Source organism: Aythya ferina (assembly GCF_964211825.1).
Source record: "Aythya ferina genome assembly, chromosome: 9".
Taxonomy (NCBI): Eukaryota; Metazoa; Chordata; class Aves; order Anseriformes; family Anatidae; genus Aythya; species Aythya ferina.
Genome location: NC_140305.1, coordinates 17,671,279 through 17,689,548, shown reverse-complemented (window position 1 = coordinate 17,689,548; position 18,270 = coordinate 17,671,279). Strand labels below are relative to the sequence as shown.

The 18,270-nt window shown below is 49.8% G+C and overlaps 1 protein-coding gene across 26 annotated transcripts in view; it reads left to right on the top strand.

Moving 5' to 3' along the window:
- LPP (LIM domain containing preferred translocation partner in lipoma) overlaps window positions 1-18,270 on the top strand; it is a 381,557-nt gene that overhangs the window by 89,540 nt on the left and 273,747 nt on the right. The window contains exon 4 of one of the 26 annotated variants that reach the window (XM_084529022.1): window positions 13,724-13,850. The exons of the other annotated variants lie outside the window; for them this stretch is intronic. The gene's annotated coding sequence lies outside the window, so the exon portion shown is untranslated. The remainder of the gene's footprint in view (window positions 1-13,723; window positions 13,851-18,270) is intronic. 26 annotated transcript variants of the gene reach the window in all.

Sequence of the window (18,270 nt, the reverse complement as noted above, 5' to 3'; positions counted from 1 at the left end):
AATAGCAACAACAGAATAGAGGTTTAGTCTGACATGTTCAGTATCTGAGCTTTGATGTTCGAGATGTTCAGTGATTTTTATTGATTGTGATCTTGTTGTAAGCTCTGCCACATATGATGTCTTTTACAACCCCTGTTCCATTAAATCTGTAATTACTTTGAATATCTAATCTTTCCCTTGAAAGAACCTTAAGTTTCTTGCGCTTTGGAGAAGTGCTCTCCATACAGAGTGCCAATAGGGGGGAAACTTTAAGCATACTAATCCTTACTGTGTTAATTTTTAAGCCGGTCTTATCAGCTTTGGGGCTGGACTGATGGTTTCTTACACTCGAGATTGGAAAGCAGGGCTCTAGAAAAAGAGACGAATGTTGTCTGATTTTTATGGGGTCAGTGTGCCCTTGGTTCAAGGGGATTGCTGGTGAGAGCTTACACTTTTGTAGAGGTTTTAAGCCTCTACCCACCTCTTTAACTGATTTGTCAGATCAACGCAACGTCTCGTTTACAGAGAGGGATTCTGGATCTGTTGCCGAGCCGTGGATCAGAATAGCTGTTGAGGAACAAGTTGTTCTGCCATAGCTCTTCTGCGCGCACCTCATATGCCTACAACTTCATTCCAAAATGAACATGCCTTTTTTTTGACTCCGTTCAGGCTATTTTGGAAGGAGTAAACTAAAACAGGGAGGAAAAATGCTCTGTTCTTCCTGAATTAAGATATCTGCATTGGGCATCTTTGCTGCGAGCTGCTGTGCTTTGGCTTTGCCACCTGGGCGGGCAGCTCCCAGGCCACGCGGCAGGCCCGTGACAACCTGGAATTTTTGCAATCCGTTTTCTGCTAAGGCAGCGTTCTTAGGAGATCAGATGTTTTCTATAAAAAGCTGGACGATTCTGGTTTTAATAGAGGGGCTGGCGTGCTTGCCTTCTGTGCCCCATTTGGCACCTCATCCTTTCGCCCGAGCGCGCTGGGTGCGTGCCGGGCCGTGCTTGCACCTGGTAGCACGAGGGGCTGACACAAACGAATGGGGTGCTGAAGCTGATGTCCCACCTGCCGTACAGATGCCATTTAAATAAAGATGTACCCCTGATCCCGAAAGCATTTACCCATCACAAGGGTTGGCAGCGCTGGCTAACATTTAAGCCGTTTTGCTTAGCTCATGGAAAACAGGAGTAGATTTCAGCGCCGGCACCCCGGGTGGACAGCGTGACATTGCGAGCGGTCACGGGCCTCTTGGCCTCTCAGAGACCCCCGTGGAGCTGGTGGCCAGCAGCTCAGGCAGCACAATGGCAGCAGGTGATGCTCTGGAGCAGATCCTGGCTTTGTGAAATGACCCGTCCCCTGGGGAGCGGGGCATACTGAGCTTGAGTTCGGCTTTCCCACGGTGCTGCGTAACCTCCTCCATGTAGCGTGGTGCTGCCCAAGTGCCACCGCTTCTCCGGTGACACGTTTGCGTCCCACCTCACGTTTCCCAGGGGAAAGGGAATGGCACGGGATCTGTATCTGGGCTAACTGCCTGCTCACGTGTTGGCGTTGGGATCAGAGGGGGCGGTTGGGTTGGTGGCAGGGCTCCCTCCTCGCCCCGCCACACCTGGGTGCTGCGGCTCCTCTCATCTCCTGTGAGCAGTGCAGCAACTCCAGTCGGGTTTTCTTGCCCTTGTTTGATTTTTGTCTTCTTTTCTTTTGGAAAAGAACAGAGCAGGAATGAAGGGGAAGGGTAAAACTGAATTTTGGTGGTGTCCAATGTCTGTGGTCTGGCTCTGTCCCCATCTCACATCCAGGCAAGCCCCATCTCCAGAGAAGCGTGCGCTTCTGAAAGGAATACAACAAGTGTCTGTGCTTAAGAAAGTGATGCCAGAACACCCCCCTTCATTTCTCCCTTCTGGAAGTCGCTCTGCATATAAAGTTGGTTCCATTTCCTGTTCTTGCTGTGCCCAAGCTGAGGCCTGACCCTTCCTTGAAGTGGTCTCCATGCCCCTAGCAGCAGCCTGGAGTCTAGGACCGTGCCTCTTCCTCTCGTAGGGAAGCTCTCCTTCCCCATAACATAGCTTGGCAAACACGAGGTGATCTCACCTGATGGGACTGACCAGCATGTGGTTCCTGCTCGAACAAGAAGATGAACTGGGCCAGAAGTTATAACTTCAGTCATTCCTGTGCCTGAGGGGGGACAGAGATTGCCTTTGTCTTGTGCCAAACATTTTCCGGTGCTCCGATGGACTGAGGAGGTGATGTGGCAATCTCCCAGGTGCTTCAGTCTTCATTTAGTTTGTGGCTGACCATTGACAAACACGATAGACTTCAAAAGTTACAAATTTTAGTCCTCAACCTTGCGTGCCTGCTCCCTGTGTGTTAGCCTGGAGGGCCTTTATTGGATTCATCTGCTCTGTGTTCCTGTTGGAGCTGCTCTGGACCTTGTGGCTTTTAAAAGTTGGAGGGATGTTGTCTAAAAGGTGAAGAAACTTGGTGAAAGCCAAGAAAACAGTTCTTGGTAATGCATTCAGCAATGCTGGTTGAAAAGTGGTAGAAGAGAAGGGATGTGTACACTAAGCATTTTAGTAGGCGATTTCTTGGTGATAATGAAACATGACGGTGAGGGAAACGTGCTGCTGCCTTGTAAGACAGCGCTGCATCAATCTAATGGAGAGAGATAAGCTGATTAATTTTCTCACCATTTTTTTCCCCTGCTATCTTGTTAACATTTGAAGTGGAAAAAAGTCACCTGCTTTGAAAATGTTACTTGGTTAAAGAGAGAAAAACCCGACCAACCAAAAAGTCTGAAGCAAGCACTTACTGTGGTGGGTGGTGGGTGGAATTACAGGAGCTACACAAAAACGGTGCCCTGGAGCTGTCTGCTGGATGGGCCGCAGGAGGAGCCGCGTGCCTGGGGTGGACCTGGCCCCCCGGGTGGTTCTGGTGGCGGCGTGAGAAGTTCCTCCTCCCCAAACTGAGAGGTGTTGGTTCAGCCCACGGGTTAGTGATCCCTAAGAGGGGGACCAAAGATGAATTCAATGGAAAAAATAAACATTAACATGAGTAGGGGATGAATTTGGAGCTTAGAAGGAGGGCACTGCAAATTCTGGGGTAATGCAAGCCTGTTGAAACTCTCCCCACCACTGCTGGCAGAGCAGAGGCTGCTGCTGCGTAGAATTCAAAACCAGAGCTTGGCTGGGAAATGGGAAGTATTTTTATTTTTTATTTTTTTTGGGGGGGGATTAAAAAGAAACAGGAAAAAGCACGTCCTGTTTTTGACAAAGAATAACTCCCAAACACCTTCACCCCTACCTCCTGCAGAACCCACAGACCTCTCCAGAATCTCAACTTTCTATTTCTTCTTTGCTTTAAGAAAAACAGTACAACACAAAACCCTGTTCCTTCCAAAACACCACAACATGGTCTAAAAATCACGCACAAGTTCTGTTACTTGAGGTAGGAGGTAAATGAGTTTTCTTGGGGAATAAATTGCCAGGAGACCCCTAGGTACTGCCCAGAGCTCCGGTGCTCCCTGCTGCTCTATGGCAATGCGTGGATTTGCTGGGAAGTGTTCGAGCAAGTTTTTTGAGGATTTTTCTTAATGCTGGCAGATACTGTTTAATGCTCATAATTATAATGTAATGCCCGTTATCAGTTGTGCCATCCCCTGTGCTTTGTGGATTTGGGAACCTAGCAGCCCTCTGCCTTCTGCTGGGTTTTTGCCTTCTTCCCAACTGTGCAACTGATGGTCTGGCCTCAAAGCGTAATGCTTACCTGCTGATTGAAGGTATCTCCTCCACCTCTACCTCCCCGACTTCCTTGTTGCCTGCCCCCTGTAAGATGTGCTTCGGAGATGCTGGGTGTGGGTTACAAGCTCCTGAGAAAATCTGTGGGTAAATAATTAACGTGGTGTAACACTGAGCTCCCCTCCCCGAGGCTGGCCGGTGACAGTGAGTGTTCTCCTTTGTAGCTTGTTGTCCTTGTCCTGAAGAGTGGATCTCCTTGATTGGGTTCAGTTTCTTTCTTTCTTTTTTTTTTTTCTTTTACCTCCTCTTTGTGAGAGTAAATAATGCACAAACTGCAAACGAGAGGTGGAATTGCAGACGAGGAGCTGACCTATAAATCTTTGATCTGGTTACATCCTGGCTCAGTGGAGGAAACAGCTTCTTGCTTGAGAGAAAGTAAAATGAGTCCTTTTGGCTTGATCGGGTGCCAGGACAAACCCAGCCTGTGCAAAAAGCTGCACGTGGCTGGGGTCTGGTTTTGGGGTCTGGTTTTCTCCCTGTAGGAGATCTTCAGAAGCCACCTGAACGTGGTCCTTGGCAGCCTGCTCTGGGTGTCCCTCCCGAGCCGGAGGGTTGGGCAGGATGGTCTCCAGAGGTCCCTTCCAGTCTGGTTCTCTGAGTTCCTCATGGGAATTAAAGTGGTCCTTAGGGTAACGAAGAAGCTCAGGGCAAGGTTGTTGCTGGGAAGAGCTGTGTTGAGGTTGGCAGAGGCAATGTGGCCTCCCCAGCACTCGGGGCAGTAGGTACGGGTTAGGCTGTGGTGACTGAGATTATCCCACTTTATCTATCTATCTATCTATCTATCTATCTATCTATCTATCTATCTATCTATCTATTTATTTATTTTTGCTATTTGACCCAAAGGCCTTCATGGAACAGCAAACTGTCCCAGCTCCTGTGTGTACTTCTCTGTTGTGTGCGAGTGTCAGCCCCCATGCCCTACACGGACCAGGGACACTGCCGGACACCTCCAGCTGGTTTGGATGTCACCCCAAAGTGCCTCTGCTCTGGCTGGTTTAAAACAAAAGCTATTTTATGGCCTGGGGAAACATCTCTGTAGAAATTCTCCTAGGAATCTCATAAAACAGATACCTTTGAGGGACAGAGGAAGATTTTTCTAGGGTGAGCTGAGCTGAGAACTCACAAAATCCAATATTTCTGTTTTCAGCTCTGTCTTGGATTCTCTTGTAATTTTGGGCTCTTTCAATGCTTCCCAGAAGGCCTGTGTCTGTTGCTGTGATTTGGTGGAGTTCAAGTGGAAATGTGTAAAATGCAAGGGTCACAGTAGCAGAACCAATAGTCTCAGGTGAATTGATTCTTGGAGATTGGGAAAAACAGACCAGACCAACCCCCAGCTCCCAGGTGTTTCTGTGCCTCGGCTTCCCCTTCTGGTAGCTGGTGCTCTGGAAGCCTCCTCCTGGCTGTTGTGCTCAGCCTCGATCAGGTGCATACCACGGCAGTGAGGCTGTGGAAGGAAAGACCTGCTGCTGGTGAGACCAAGAGGAAGAAAACGGGAAATACCCAATGTGAGCGCAAGTAAGAAGCGGAACCCAAAAAGTCCTTTGATCTCGAGCTTCTGTGGTTTTCTCTCAGTTTGCTTGCTCACGCTCCTTGGAGGATTTCTGGAGGAGCTCCAGAGCTCAGCCCAGCGTCTCCCTTGGTGAAAGGCACCTTCAGACTTACCGGGGCATGGCCCCAGTGGGGCTGTGTGCGTGGGGAGAGCCGTGGCCGTGGGGCAGGCAGCTTATCTGGCCGCATGAACCAGTTCCTAAAGCGATGTAGGTGAAGCATGGCCAGGCAGGCTGTTTCCTCTACCGAGTGGTATTTGCTGCATTGTAAAGCTGGAATGGTTCCTAGAAAGCATTAGGATACAAATAATATTAACCAGAACTGAGACAGAACAGCCAGTCGCTCAGAAATGAGAGAAATCCTTTACGGTGAGAACAGGGCAGGAGGAATGAGGCTGCCTGTTTGCTACTGCTTAATTCCTGGAGAGCTGCCGCAAAGCCTGGTCCAGCAGGACAGGGCACGAACGAGGTGCTGGGAGCATGTCCACGTGGGACTGGGAGCATGGGGCTGTAGGTAGTGGTGCTGAGGTGGTGAGGACCCCGAGATGCTGGGCTGGGCACTCGGTCCCTCTGATTCACCGCATCCACCTGTCAGCTGGGACTGCTCCATCCCTGGGAGGCTCAACAAGAGCATTTCTCGGTAAGTTGTAGCAGGATCCTGCGAGATGCCCTGCTAATCAAGTGCCAAATGCCACCTTCTGTGTTTATTTTATTGAGATATTTACCTGGATGGTAACACCTCCTCCCCTTCCCTCCAATATAAAACGTGCTTGCTCGCTCACATGAGCGCTCGTGAGGCCAAAGGGGCGGTCAACCCTCTTAATCTGTGCTGTCACGGAATAAATAACCTACTGGGCTAAATCCCTGCAAGCTTGTCCTAATCTCACCTCGTCCTCATCTGCGTTCACACGCACGATTGCTTGCTGTCAGCAGGACGTAACGTGCTCCCTTCTCTCACAGCTTAAATGAATAAATCCTGAAAATTGCATAGTGGCGGGGAGCTTGGGCACGTGCTTCAGGCGAGCAAAGCACTGTTTGAAAGGACAGCACTGGCTTCAGAGAAAAGAAATGCATTCCCTTTTATTCCCTTTTATCTAAATTTCATGCTATAATTTGGGGAAACCATGTGTTTCGGTTTTGTTTCATGTTGAATGGACTTATACTATCATTTCTGTGTTTCAAAGTTGTCAGTTTCTCCAACGGTCTGAGCAAATCTTTCCCTCAGCAGCCAGCCAGGAGAGAGGAACTACTGAAAAACAGTGGGGTGTGCGTTTTTTGTTTTCTGCTTTTCTTTTCTTTTTTTTTTTTTTTTTTTTTTACATGGCACAAACACAGAATGCTTGATGAGAAACCCTGATGCTTGCCCCACTAAGCTGCTGTGTCAGGCAGCTCCATTGATCCTGGAGCTGGAGAGCAATGGGGAAAAGCAGTTTAAAAAGGCCAGCGTGGGTTTCAGTCGGACACCAGTCCCAGAGAAGTCTTACATGTACTGGGAGTGGGTGGTTTGCTGTCCTGGCCCTTTCTTGCTGCATGGCAAAGGGCTTGATTTTGAGACCAAATTGACTTTTGGTGCTAGTGCAGTGGGCACAGAATCCAAAACTTGCTCAGGAACCTGCATCTTGGGCTCTTAGGGGAACCTGGAGCTTCCCCGTGCCTGTTTAGCAACAAGAGGACAGCTTGAGCCAGGAATGGCTTCTGGGTGTGGAGACTGGGGGGCTTGTAGGGCCCAGGGGGGTGTTTGGGAAAAGGGACCCTCCTAACTCTTTCTCCTTAAGCTGGTGTGAGGGTTTATGGGCCATCTGCAGAGATTTCCCATTGTATTTGCATTGCTTGGCATCTGAAAGAAAGCCAGGGATTTCAGGAGGTAAACATAAACCAGTGCAGTGCTGGACAGAGCTGGGTGTTGTTCAGCTGGGGCTTCCCCAAGCGGAGGAAGGTTGCGTGGAGCCATCGGGCTGGTGGAGTCCAAAGCCTGGACGCAGCACAGGGTGACTTACTGCCCAGTGTTTCTTCTCCCGTGCTAACTTCAGCACTGAAGAGCTCGTTGATCCCTTTTCGGGGTGCTTTGGGAGCAATGATTAACCCTGGGGAAGGGCTGATGCATCGCTCTCCTGGGTGAGCACCCCACAAGCTATAGGGGCAGCGAGACCCCGGTGCAGGCGTAGGGGAACGGGGAAGGGCGAAGCCCTCAGACCTAGAGGGGTTGGGCTCTGCCCCGGGCTGAGCAGAATAATCATTAGTGTCAACATCTGGCCCATCAATTCTTCCATTAGAAGCACAGTTCTTTGTGGGATTTTAATATCTTGGCTATTTCGGATCACACTGAGAAACAGCATGCCCCCGCGCAGGCACTCAGCGTGGATGCTGTAGTTGTTTGCAAAACCGACGTATATAATAATAATTTATTGCACTGCGACGAGAATGGGCAAAGTGGGAAAAGCAGGCCCCTACGTGGTAGGAGCTCTTTTGTATGAGGCGAGCTGCCGGAGCGATGTGCTTGCAATTAACTGCAACAGCAAGAGAGTAGCTGCTGAGGGGAGGCATTGGGCAAAGGGGTTTTGGGGAGGTTCAAACTGTACATTGGAAAACCAGAGCTCCTTGATGATAGGGCTGGTTCAGACGCCTTTCAGTCACTGCTGTAGTCCTACAGCCCCCCTCGTAGGGCTAACCCATGCTTTCTGCTGGTTTCTGCATCCTTCCTTACTCTTAGCCCTGCAGAAGAGACCAGCAGAAAGTCCTCCCAGCGCCTTGCGTCACTCACCAAGTCTGAAATCTAGAGCTGACCCTTCATAAAGCCCCTGTCCCAAACGAGGCGTTTCTAAACCTCAGGCTGGGTATGTAGAGCTCGGGCTGAAACATTTCCATCCCTCGGTAGGCACAGAAGTAAGGCAGTCTGATCTGCAGCTGGGCTGAGGAGCCGGAGCTTTCCTGAGGGCACGAGCTGCACGTGTGTGCGTGAGTGTGCGTGGGTGTGTGTATGCAGCATCCCTTCAAAACAGGATCTGATTTAAGAGAGTATTTCTGTACAGGAAAGCACATAAGTATATGCTTAAGTCCCACGGAAGTCAAAGCAACTTAAGCACGTGTTAAAGTTAATCGTGTAATTAAGCGATTTTCTGAGTTGGCCTGGATCTGAGATTGTACATGCGGCTCCCTCGGGCTGAGGTCCCCAGCCCCGTTTTGTAGTTCCATCCCAAGGCAGGAGGTGCTGATTTATTTATTTTTAATCCCGTCTTTAAAAACGCCTGTTTTGGCCTTAGTGCTTTGCGTGCTATTGGGAAAGATGATGCGAAAAGTTAGAGCGCTCCGAGCAGCGGCGTCCTTTTGAAATGACTAAGAGAATTTGCACCATTCATTTCAGGAGGGCTCAGCATAGCGAGTCGAAGGCAGAAACAAGGATGTTTCACCGAAGGATACTGTTGGAGTTAAAATGCCGTCTGGTGTGATGAGAATGACAGCCTGCTTGAAATTGGTGTGGTGTAATGTGCTACTATAGATTGCTTTCCTTTAATGCCTTTTTTTTTTCCCCTTTCCTGAAGTCTTTCTGCAATGAGTGGGATGCTTGCAGCATGGATCTGAATGTGATATTGTGGAACAAGAATAATAAGCAGGTGCACTGTATCATATTTAAGTGGAAAGCTACTGCCTCGGAGGGAGAAGTAATGCGGTTACTGCTGCGTCTTTTTCCCATAGAACCATTGTTCCCCAAGCACTTATGGGTTTCCCTGTGTGCGAGGCTTATTTAAGTACATTCCCATGCAGGTGGATGGGACGCTTTGCTTCTGAATTGATTTTTGGTGGAGCTTTTTGCGCTTGCAGCCAGTGCTAATACGTAAGTTCTCCCTAACAAGACTAACATTTTGTCTGGAAATAACAGGATGATTCGATGAACGCTCGAGTGTCGCTAATGAAAAAGGGTGGGAGAGGAAATTGCATTTAATAAGGAGTTTAAGTGACAATTTTCTTGCAGAATGCCACCGCGGTTTAATTTTCCCGGCGAAGAGAAAACCAGAGGTGCTCAGGAGGCAGACGCAGTGCAGCTGGGTGCCTAACCTCGGTGCTTAACCCCGTCCCCGTGCTCCTGCGAGTCGGAGCTTCCTGACGGCCGGCAGCATCCCTTGCTGTCCGTGGGGAGCCCCGCAGACGCCGTCCTCGTGGCGTTTCAGCCCTTGTTTGCAGAGCGCTCTCTGGGCTTGTGTTTCGTGTCCCCGCTCGGCCTGGCCGGGAGTGAACCCTCGTCTTGACCTGCCGCATCCTCTGGTAGGAAAGCTGCCAAGCGACTTCCAGCTGAAAACACAGTTTGTTAGGAAAGGGAACGAGTTACTTTTTGGCTTGCCTTGTGGACCTCTGGCCTCCAGACCAGGCAGATCCTCTTTCTAGTCCTCACAGTAGTAAATCCTCCCTTGCCAAGAGCGGCGGTGACGTTAGGTGCTTTTCTGATCATATTCCCTCGCCAGTGTTGGCCCAAACAAGACCTTGCAGCTTCAGGTCGCTCTGAGGAGGGTGTTTGCTCATGTAGAGGTGCCTGGCAGACCCCCTTTCCTGAGGAACATCCTTGGCTAATGACTCAAGCCCATGTTAGGTGGCACTTGGACAGGAGAAGGACACAACTCGGGGCTTTCCTCGCCCAGAGGTACCAGCCCTGAGGTGCTGCCTGGGACTGCCAGCTCTCTGAGAAGCACCAAATCACAGGTCCCCTTAGCTCCTCCTGGCCAGCACACAAGAAAATGGGAAAGGAAAACAAAGCTTGAGGTTTCACCATAGAACGGCTGTTGGTTTGCCATTTAGTGAAGAAAAGAGTTGGGTAGCTGGGGGGCACACGTCTGTGCGATGGGCTGGAAGATGGGGCAGAGCTGAGTGCTTTCCTTGGCTGTGGTTTGACAACCCCATACTGCTACAGGTGCCCGAGTCTCTTTCCCTGGAAATACAGTAATAGTTTATTGTAGGTGCGTTATGACGTCTGTATTGAATGTTTTCTTCCATTGTTTAGGTACAAAGTTTTATGTCCTTGGAGGGATCGATACATTCGCTTGTTTAACCTCATAAATTGTACTAACACTATCAAGCCAGTTCTGGAGCTGTTTAAGATCACGAGGGCCACCGGTCACAGTGTTGCTTTCCACCCTGAGCTATAACTGGTAATTTCACTGGATCACCTTCCTCCTCAGCATGTCAGCAGCACCTCAGCGTTAATGGAGAAAACAAGCTCATGCGTTCAGGGGTCCCCGTGTCAGAGGAGATGAGGGAGGGGTGGGTTTGGACTGAATAAATTTGGGGGAGAAATGAGGAATGTATGTGTATGGTCCATCCTGATTTTGCTCAGATGTTTGTTGGTGCAGTTTCTAAGGGAAGGCAGCTCTGAGTGTAATTCTTCCCCTGGTGCTGACGGTCCTTGAGGGAAGGAGCAGCTCTGGTGCCATCCCTTGCATTGATCCCCACCAGTCTGTGCAGGGTTGGACATCGCTTACATCCACCAGTCTGTGATGTAAGGAGTTGATGAATCCTGGGGCAAGAGAGGAAATCTTTCTCAAGGCAATTTCTCTGCATAAGAAGGAGATTGTAGCATCTGTTTTGTAAGGGCAGGATCTGAATCATCCAAGTGCAAATGCCTGTGCAGCACATCTTGGCCGTTTCTAGATGAGACACGCCATGGGCTCCACCTCCTGTTCACGGGTAGCTGGGTGGCACCCTGATATTTCTGCCTCTGGCACAGGGTACCAATGGTCTGATGGAAAGCGTGGCCAATTGCAGTAGTCTGAAACTTTCCTGGGACTAGCTGAGCCATGTGGGGGCCAATTATTGCTCATCCTTGCTCCCTTTTCCAGCCCACCACAAGCTCTCCTCCCTCGACAGAGCTCTTGAGCTTTCATGCCAGCCCTGCCACGTGCCCTGTTCAGGGCACAGCTTCCAACTTCATCTCTTGGGTTGCGTGTGGGGGTCATCGTTGATGGTTTTTCTTTTTCCTGTGTAGTTTCTTGTCCCGTTTTTCCCGTTTGCAAAGTGGGGATGCTGCAGGGAGGTGGTGCACCACCACAGCTCAGCGGTGCAACAACTGCGTGCGCTCCCAGCCCCTGCTGCAAGCGTGAGGCAAAGCGCTTCAGCTGAAACCACCGGGAAGTCAATTCGCCCCGATTTGCTAAGCCACAGTGACTTTTGGTTGCAGTCACCTTGGTATTTAGAAAGTGCTCTGGTGTCTGAGAAGGAAAGTGTGTCGTGGGGTTTATTAGTTTTAGTTTAAATGCTTTCAAAGCGCTGGAGACTTCTGCTGGGAAAAAGAAAGGAGGTTTTGGGTTTCTTACGCTATCACACCAGCCCTGGACGTGGTGCAGACAGCTGTGTGGTTGCTGGGGACTTGCCACCTTAGCTGTGATATTTTTGCAGACACGGCTTTAAGTGCAATTCTATTGAAGCACTTTGTAGCCCTACGGGGAAGGGAATTTTAAAGGGTTTGCACAGCCCGGCTTAGAGCTTCTGAACTTAACTGGTGTAAAACGTTCTTGGCATGCTTTTGAGAACAGCTGCCCAGGCACATGCATTGTCATATAACCGATCCTCTCTGTTTGGTTCAAGCATCATCATCCTTCATTACAGCAGCAAAACCTCACCTGAATTTACCGTTCTGCCTCCAGAAGCAGCGCAGAGGCCATGTGCCATCCCACAGTCACGGCGCTGGGGGGGGAGCTCTGAATTCATCAGTGCCCACCCTGTGCACTGCGTGGTGTCTGCTGTCACCTCTACTCAGTGCCTGGTTTGTCAGCAAGTACCACTTCTGCAGGGATCCAGCAGGGACCCCTTCTCTGCACACCCAAGGGACCTCCTCAGGCTCTGCAGGAGTGCAGGGGTGCCCAGGGGGCTGCCACATTTCTCTCTTCTTTGCTTTTCCATGCAAAGCAGACTCTTTAGCACTTTCTAGTGTTGAAAATCAAAAGCAACGACAATAAAAGAGGTAAAAGAAATCCTGAACCCCAAAACTCCTGGCAAACTGGGCGACGAACCTGTGAGGGCAGGCAGGAGAAGCACTGTTGAGGGAAAGCACGTGTGAGCCTCCTGTGTGAGGTTTTTGGTCCATAAGGAACTTGTGGTCTTCAGTAGCTTCGCACTGTTTGTTGGTGATTTCACTGGAAACATCGCCTTTTGTTTTATTCTGTCCTGATGGAGACGAAAGGTGTCAAAGTAAAACCATGGCAATTTTGGTGGTAATGATAACAAAAAATGGTAAAACAAAGGATAAATGATAATCTCTTCCTTGCTGCCTTTGGTCCTCCTGCTTCTGTGCCCACCATAACCGGAGGGGGAGCAGCAGGTCCTGCTGTGCGTCTTGAGGTGCAGGGAGGTCTCTTTCTCATGAATTTATTGCTTTTAATTTACAAAAAGCTGAGATGTGAGCCTCCTTTCTCTCCAGTGTTGACCAAGCCCTTAAAGGCATTGACTCGCATATGAAGACACAGCAAACTGAGGCTTCCCTGCTCTGGGCTGGCGTAGGAGGAAAGGATTTTCTCTCCCATTTAGCAATATTTCCCATCGGCTTTGAATGACAAGTGAAGAAATACAGGTGTTCGTTCACTTGCGGTTTTGGGGTCACCCTTAAATAAATAGGTGAAAGTAGCAACTAGTGACAAACTGAGGGAAGGCTAATTCGTCCTTTTCCTAGCACAACTTCCCACTGGCTTCGTATTCTGTTCGCTTCAAGATGCTTAAGCCTGCTTTTTCCCCACTCTAAACTCCTGGTTGTTTAAAACCAAGCCGACACAGGCAGCCTCGTCACAGCTTTACCCTGGATCTGCTCCAAACGACAGCAGCCGAGCCCCTCATTTCAGAGGAAGAGGGGACAAATCCTCGGCTGCTGGAGATCAGCATTGCATCAACTCTGAGACAAGTCTGTCCGAGGAGATGCTTAAACGCTTGCTGCTCCGGCAGCGCTGGTGGCTCCTGAGAAGTTGCAGGCGCGTTTGGCACCGCCTGCGAGACCTTTCCCTTTCTGCCTTTAACCCCGCAGCATTTGGACAGTGGGAGCGCCGTGCCAGCGGGGTGCCTGCCTGGGGGCAGGAGGTGACATCCTGCAGGGACGGGTGGCAGTGGCTCGTGGTGGCCTCGCAGGGCATCGCCGGGTGGCTGCCCAAAGGGGGAAGGGGGCTGCGGGGCAGCGGGGGAGGAAGCCTTCACTCTTGCTCCTCGCGGCACGCAACTTTGTTTTGCTAATCGTTCCAGCCCACAGGAATTTCGTGTTTTGCTGATTTTTGGTGCTGGTGGTTCTTTTTCTTTCCATCTCTCTTTTTTTTTTTTTTCTTTCTTTTCTTTTAATTGTTGGAGCTGGTTTTAATCCCTGACCATAATAAAGCCGCACTGTTAACACAAGCAGCGGGGTAGCTGGAATCACAGCTGTACTACAAGCTCTGCTTTTAATTTCAGGCTGTTATTAATGAGGCTAGAAACCTTCCCCTCCCCCAGAGGAGCTTCAGCCGCGTGTCTTCATCCAAGAGCCTCCACTGGGTGCTTCTGAGCATCCTTGGCTCCATTTGAATACAGCGGGCTGCAGGTAAACCATTATGGATTTTGATGTAATGAATCCATGAGCAGCAGAACTGGGTGAAGAGGTTCCTGGCTGCTGCCCAGCCCCTTCCCCAGTGCTGGCAACTCAGCACGGGACAGATATTTTGGATGGTGAGGGTGTCCTGCCCTCTAAATGTGTTTGGAGAGGGACTGAAAGCACTGGGATCGTCCTCTTCAAAGCACGGAGTGAGAAGTTTGTAAGCAGAGGTGTGGGAAGGCAGCCTTGGTCGGTCTGCGCTCCTTGTCCTGACATGCAGGCGTGTGATAGTCAAAACGGAAAGATGAGAATTTTGAAACGAGTGAGAAAAACAAAACAAACAACAACAAACCCAAACCAAGCAGCTTTGTCACCTAACCTTTAATTTTCTGTGGGGCTTTTTGAGGCCGGTGATGTAAGATCCAAAGGTGGCCTGGATGCTTTTGTGCACGTAACGAATAACTTCAGTGCTAATGACCAAAAGAAGAAAATAAAATTGGAAAGAATATTGAACCTCCTGCCTCAGGACTTAGTCAGTCTTGTATCTTTTGGGCACTGGAATAAGACAGCATTTGTTCTGCACACCTGCCTGGTAGGGAGGTTTTGCATCATCCTTCAAGGCATCGAGAACCAGCCAGGATCAAAGACGAGACACGGGGGGAAATGGGCCAAGCTGCTGATTTCTTCAAGGTTTTCCCATCTTCTTCCTGGCCAGTTCTGGCGTGGCCTCGCTGGGCCCAGTGAGTCTCTGCAGTTGTTGTCACTGCTTTCCTCTGCAGGGTTAAATGAGAGCTCTTCTGATTCTGACATGTGCTGAGAAATGGGAGTTGGTGCAGACTCTTCCTGGGTATTTGGGACCCAAGATTTCCTGCCTTCAGAGGTGGAGTGGCTCTGTCTTTGCCTTTCTGCTTCTGCAAAATCCTGAGTGCCCCCAGGAATAGGCGGTTGATTACCGAGGAAGCAGCAAAGGCAAAAAGGTTTTATTTTTTTACACTGTAATATTTTAATTGCATCCTGGGTGCGGAAATCCCAGTCTGTTGCTGAAGCTGCTGCAATGGACTTTAACTTGGAGGTTGTCAGGACTTGAGAAAAACTCCCAGCAATTTGCATCTCTAATGCACAGCCCCACGCTCCTCTTTCCAAGCCGTGAGCGTTACAGAGGATGAGTTTCTCTGTGCTGAGGTCACGTAACCCTCCCAGCCCCAGCTGCGTGTGCCGAAGGCCAGGCTGCCTTTTATTTCCAGCACAGATACAACTGAAGCGCTGCTAGCCTGGGAACCAGCCCTTTAGGATTGTAGCCACAATAGTTCCTAGCTTTTAAGTCAGCACCCCCCTTCCCAACAATATAATTAAGAAAATTACTGCTCGTGCATGTGCACATGTGCATGCATCTTCACAGGGAACCCGTGCTAGGCTGGTGTGGTTCAGCTTTCCTCCTCTTTGTGTCCTGCGTGTCAGCAGCGTGATGTTTGAGGCTGACACCCCGCCGTGTGTGCACTAGCCTTTTTCCTCGATGGATCGATGGGGTTTCCAGTAAAGACAAACAAAGTCGGAAGTGGGGAGGCGTTGAGCACGCAGCGCTGCCCCCTCCCAGCCCAGCCGGCTGTGCTCAGCTCCTTATAGGGCAAAAAAAAGGAACAGGAAAAGGGAGCGCAGCGTGAATACCAGACATACAATGCATTCCTTGCAACTGCACTCTTGGAATTTGCTTTTCCCCAGAAAGTGAGCCCTCTGCACATCCATTGAGTCACTCTGTACTGTTCAGCAGGGCCAGCATCGAGCTGGCTCCAGGGAACAGTGACTGTCTTGTGTAAGTGCATTTCTCCTCTGCGAGGGGCTTTCTTTCTTTTTTTTTTATTATTTTATTTTATTATTATTTTTTTTTTTGGTGGGGGACAGAGCAGGGAAAAGGGCTGGAACGAGGAAGGGGAGAGGAGCCAGGTTGTCCTGAAACTGGCTCTGACTCCTGGCAAGCTGCGAGCAGGTAGACTCCAATTGCATTTATTTTCTTGTCCTGGTTGTCCAAAAAAATCAATCTTGATTCATCATTAGCCTCCGCCTTTAAATTATATTTTCCCTGAATAGCATCTTCCAGTCAGTGGTAGGCAGAGGATAGATCAGGGAATCGATCCCGGGACTTCATTCATAACCTGGCTTCGCCCTGCGGTACCGGACAGCTGCTCTGGGGCTGTGCTGCGACCCCAGCCCTCAAGGTATGAAGCACCAGCCCTGCACACATTAACCAAGGCTCCTGATTTCTCCAGACGTGCCTGGGGTTCGGAAGCGTTGGTTTCTTCGCCTGGGTTTTGCATCCTCTCGTGAGTGTGAATGAGGAAGGTCAGGCCAGTCCATCACCTCCCCGCCTTGCCACTGACTCAGCGTGTGCGCAGACAGCTCCTCGCCGAGCCACCACCGCAGGTGCTGTGGTTTCCTAGATTGTTTGGAAGGCAAATTGGGGATGGGAAGCCACAGCGGAGTGAATCACGGTGCTGCCTGTGGCCGTGCTAGCAGACTCCTCCAGCCAGCCCCACATGCACTCACTCGGTGAGAGCTTTCCCCAGACCACGGATGCGACCCCTGCGTCCTCGTGCACCTTCCCATGGATGCTTCTTGAATCTCGTGGGGCTGAGCAGGTGGAGAACCGGGCGAGTGTCACTTAGCCAGCAGGTGTTTCTGGTCAGGGAAAGAACAGCCTCACAACTGAGTCATGTTTTATTGCCTCGGGCTCAGGCTGCCTGGAAAGCAGCCCGCTGTTGTCTCTTCGCAGGCCTCGTGGAGGTGATGCTGCTGCTTCATTTCACGTGCTCCTTTCATCTGCCTTCGGCACCGTGCTTTCCCGGCTAGAGGATGGGCTGTGACAGTGCTCAGCAGAGGCAATCTGCGGAGCTTTGTGAGGAGCCCATCTGTTTCTGTGCCTGACATCTGGGTTATTCCATGTTACTTGCCTTCATGCTTTCCTGTAAAACCAAGCACGTTATTAGGACCCGAAATAGTAGCTCCTCTGGGCCGTGTTGTAATAGGAGGGTGTTTCATGATGACAAGTTCCAGCGCTGCAGGAAGGCAAAGCTCTTTTATATATGCAAGAAAATAGCAACAAGCTGCTGGCAGGTCATGCGTGGCTCAGCTCTTTGAACTTGTACATTACCGAGTGTGTGCTGTCTCTGTTCTCAGAGCCTGTGCTCTGCAACAAGCACTGTAAATTATCCGGCGAGGATAATAGGGGAGTTTGTGATGGTAGAAGAAAGAGGAATGAATGGCAAATTTATGCTAATGAAAACATCTGTTGAGTATTCTTGCCACTCTTCCCTCAGCCATCCCCACACACATCCGGAGGTTGTTTAAAGCCAGGTGGAGTAAAGAGACTTCATGTTTTTTCCCCTCAGTGCTTACCCAGGGCTCTTGCAAACGTGTAGCTATGGGTGCAAAGCAGAAACATTTGGAGTAGGATTGACAGGTGTCATTTTTTGGCTCTGCCCCACATGTAAGTGCATCGTTGAGCGCTTTGCCATACCTGGGACTCTCCTCCAGTGTCTCCAGGGGTTGGTTTGCTTGCGGAGGGCTTTCAGATGCTGCAGGTAACCTGACCTGTATGCGTGGCTATGGAGCATCGTGACTTTTGTGGCTGCTGCAGGGCCACAGCCTTTCTTTGCTGCTTCCATTTCTGCTAAATTTGAAAGGGAATAATCCCCCCGGCTTGTGTTTCTAAAGCAATAACACATTGGAACTGGTGGAGCAGGAGAACCGGGCAGGCAACTGGTAAATATTTCCGTAAATGTTGTGATGTTTTGCTTTCCAGAATGTTTTCTTCTTGCTGGAAAAAAATAAAAAATATAAAAAAATATTCAATAAACACAAAGCAGGCAACATGTTTGCACCTTCTAAGTGCAGGGGAATGCTGAGCTTCTGTTGCTTTTTACTTATTTATATTTTTTTGTGGTACTGCCGTAAGGTGTCTTACCAGAAGCAGGGGCCATCATTATTAGAGAATCCTGTAAAACAGCTGCAATAATTGCACAATGTTCTCTGTCGCTATCAGTTTTATAATTATTCATAGATGTTTTTTAAAAGCCATCAGGGACTGTCTCAGCACACATCATTGATTTTGCTAATAAAATCCTGTATTTTAATGGTACCTTGCATTGGAAAAACATCAGCTGCTCCATAAAATTAAGACTCATAGTACCGTAGGATGGGAATATTTCCTGTTGTCTTGATGGAAGGGATTGATCGAGATGGATTTATTTGGTCGCTTAACAGCTACTGGTGCAAAAGCAGGTACCTCAGCTCCTCTGCTCCAGCCCCTCCGAGCAGGGGTTTGGAGCCCAGCGTCCAGCTCTGCCCCCGACGTGCTGGTGTCCTGCCCCAGGACCGGCTGCGATGCAGCAGGATGCTGTGGGGCTGCAGGAGCAAAGCCACTTCCCTGCCAGCT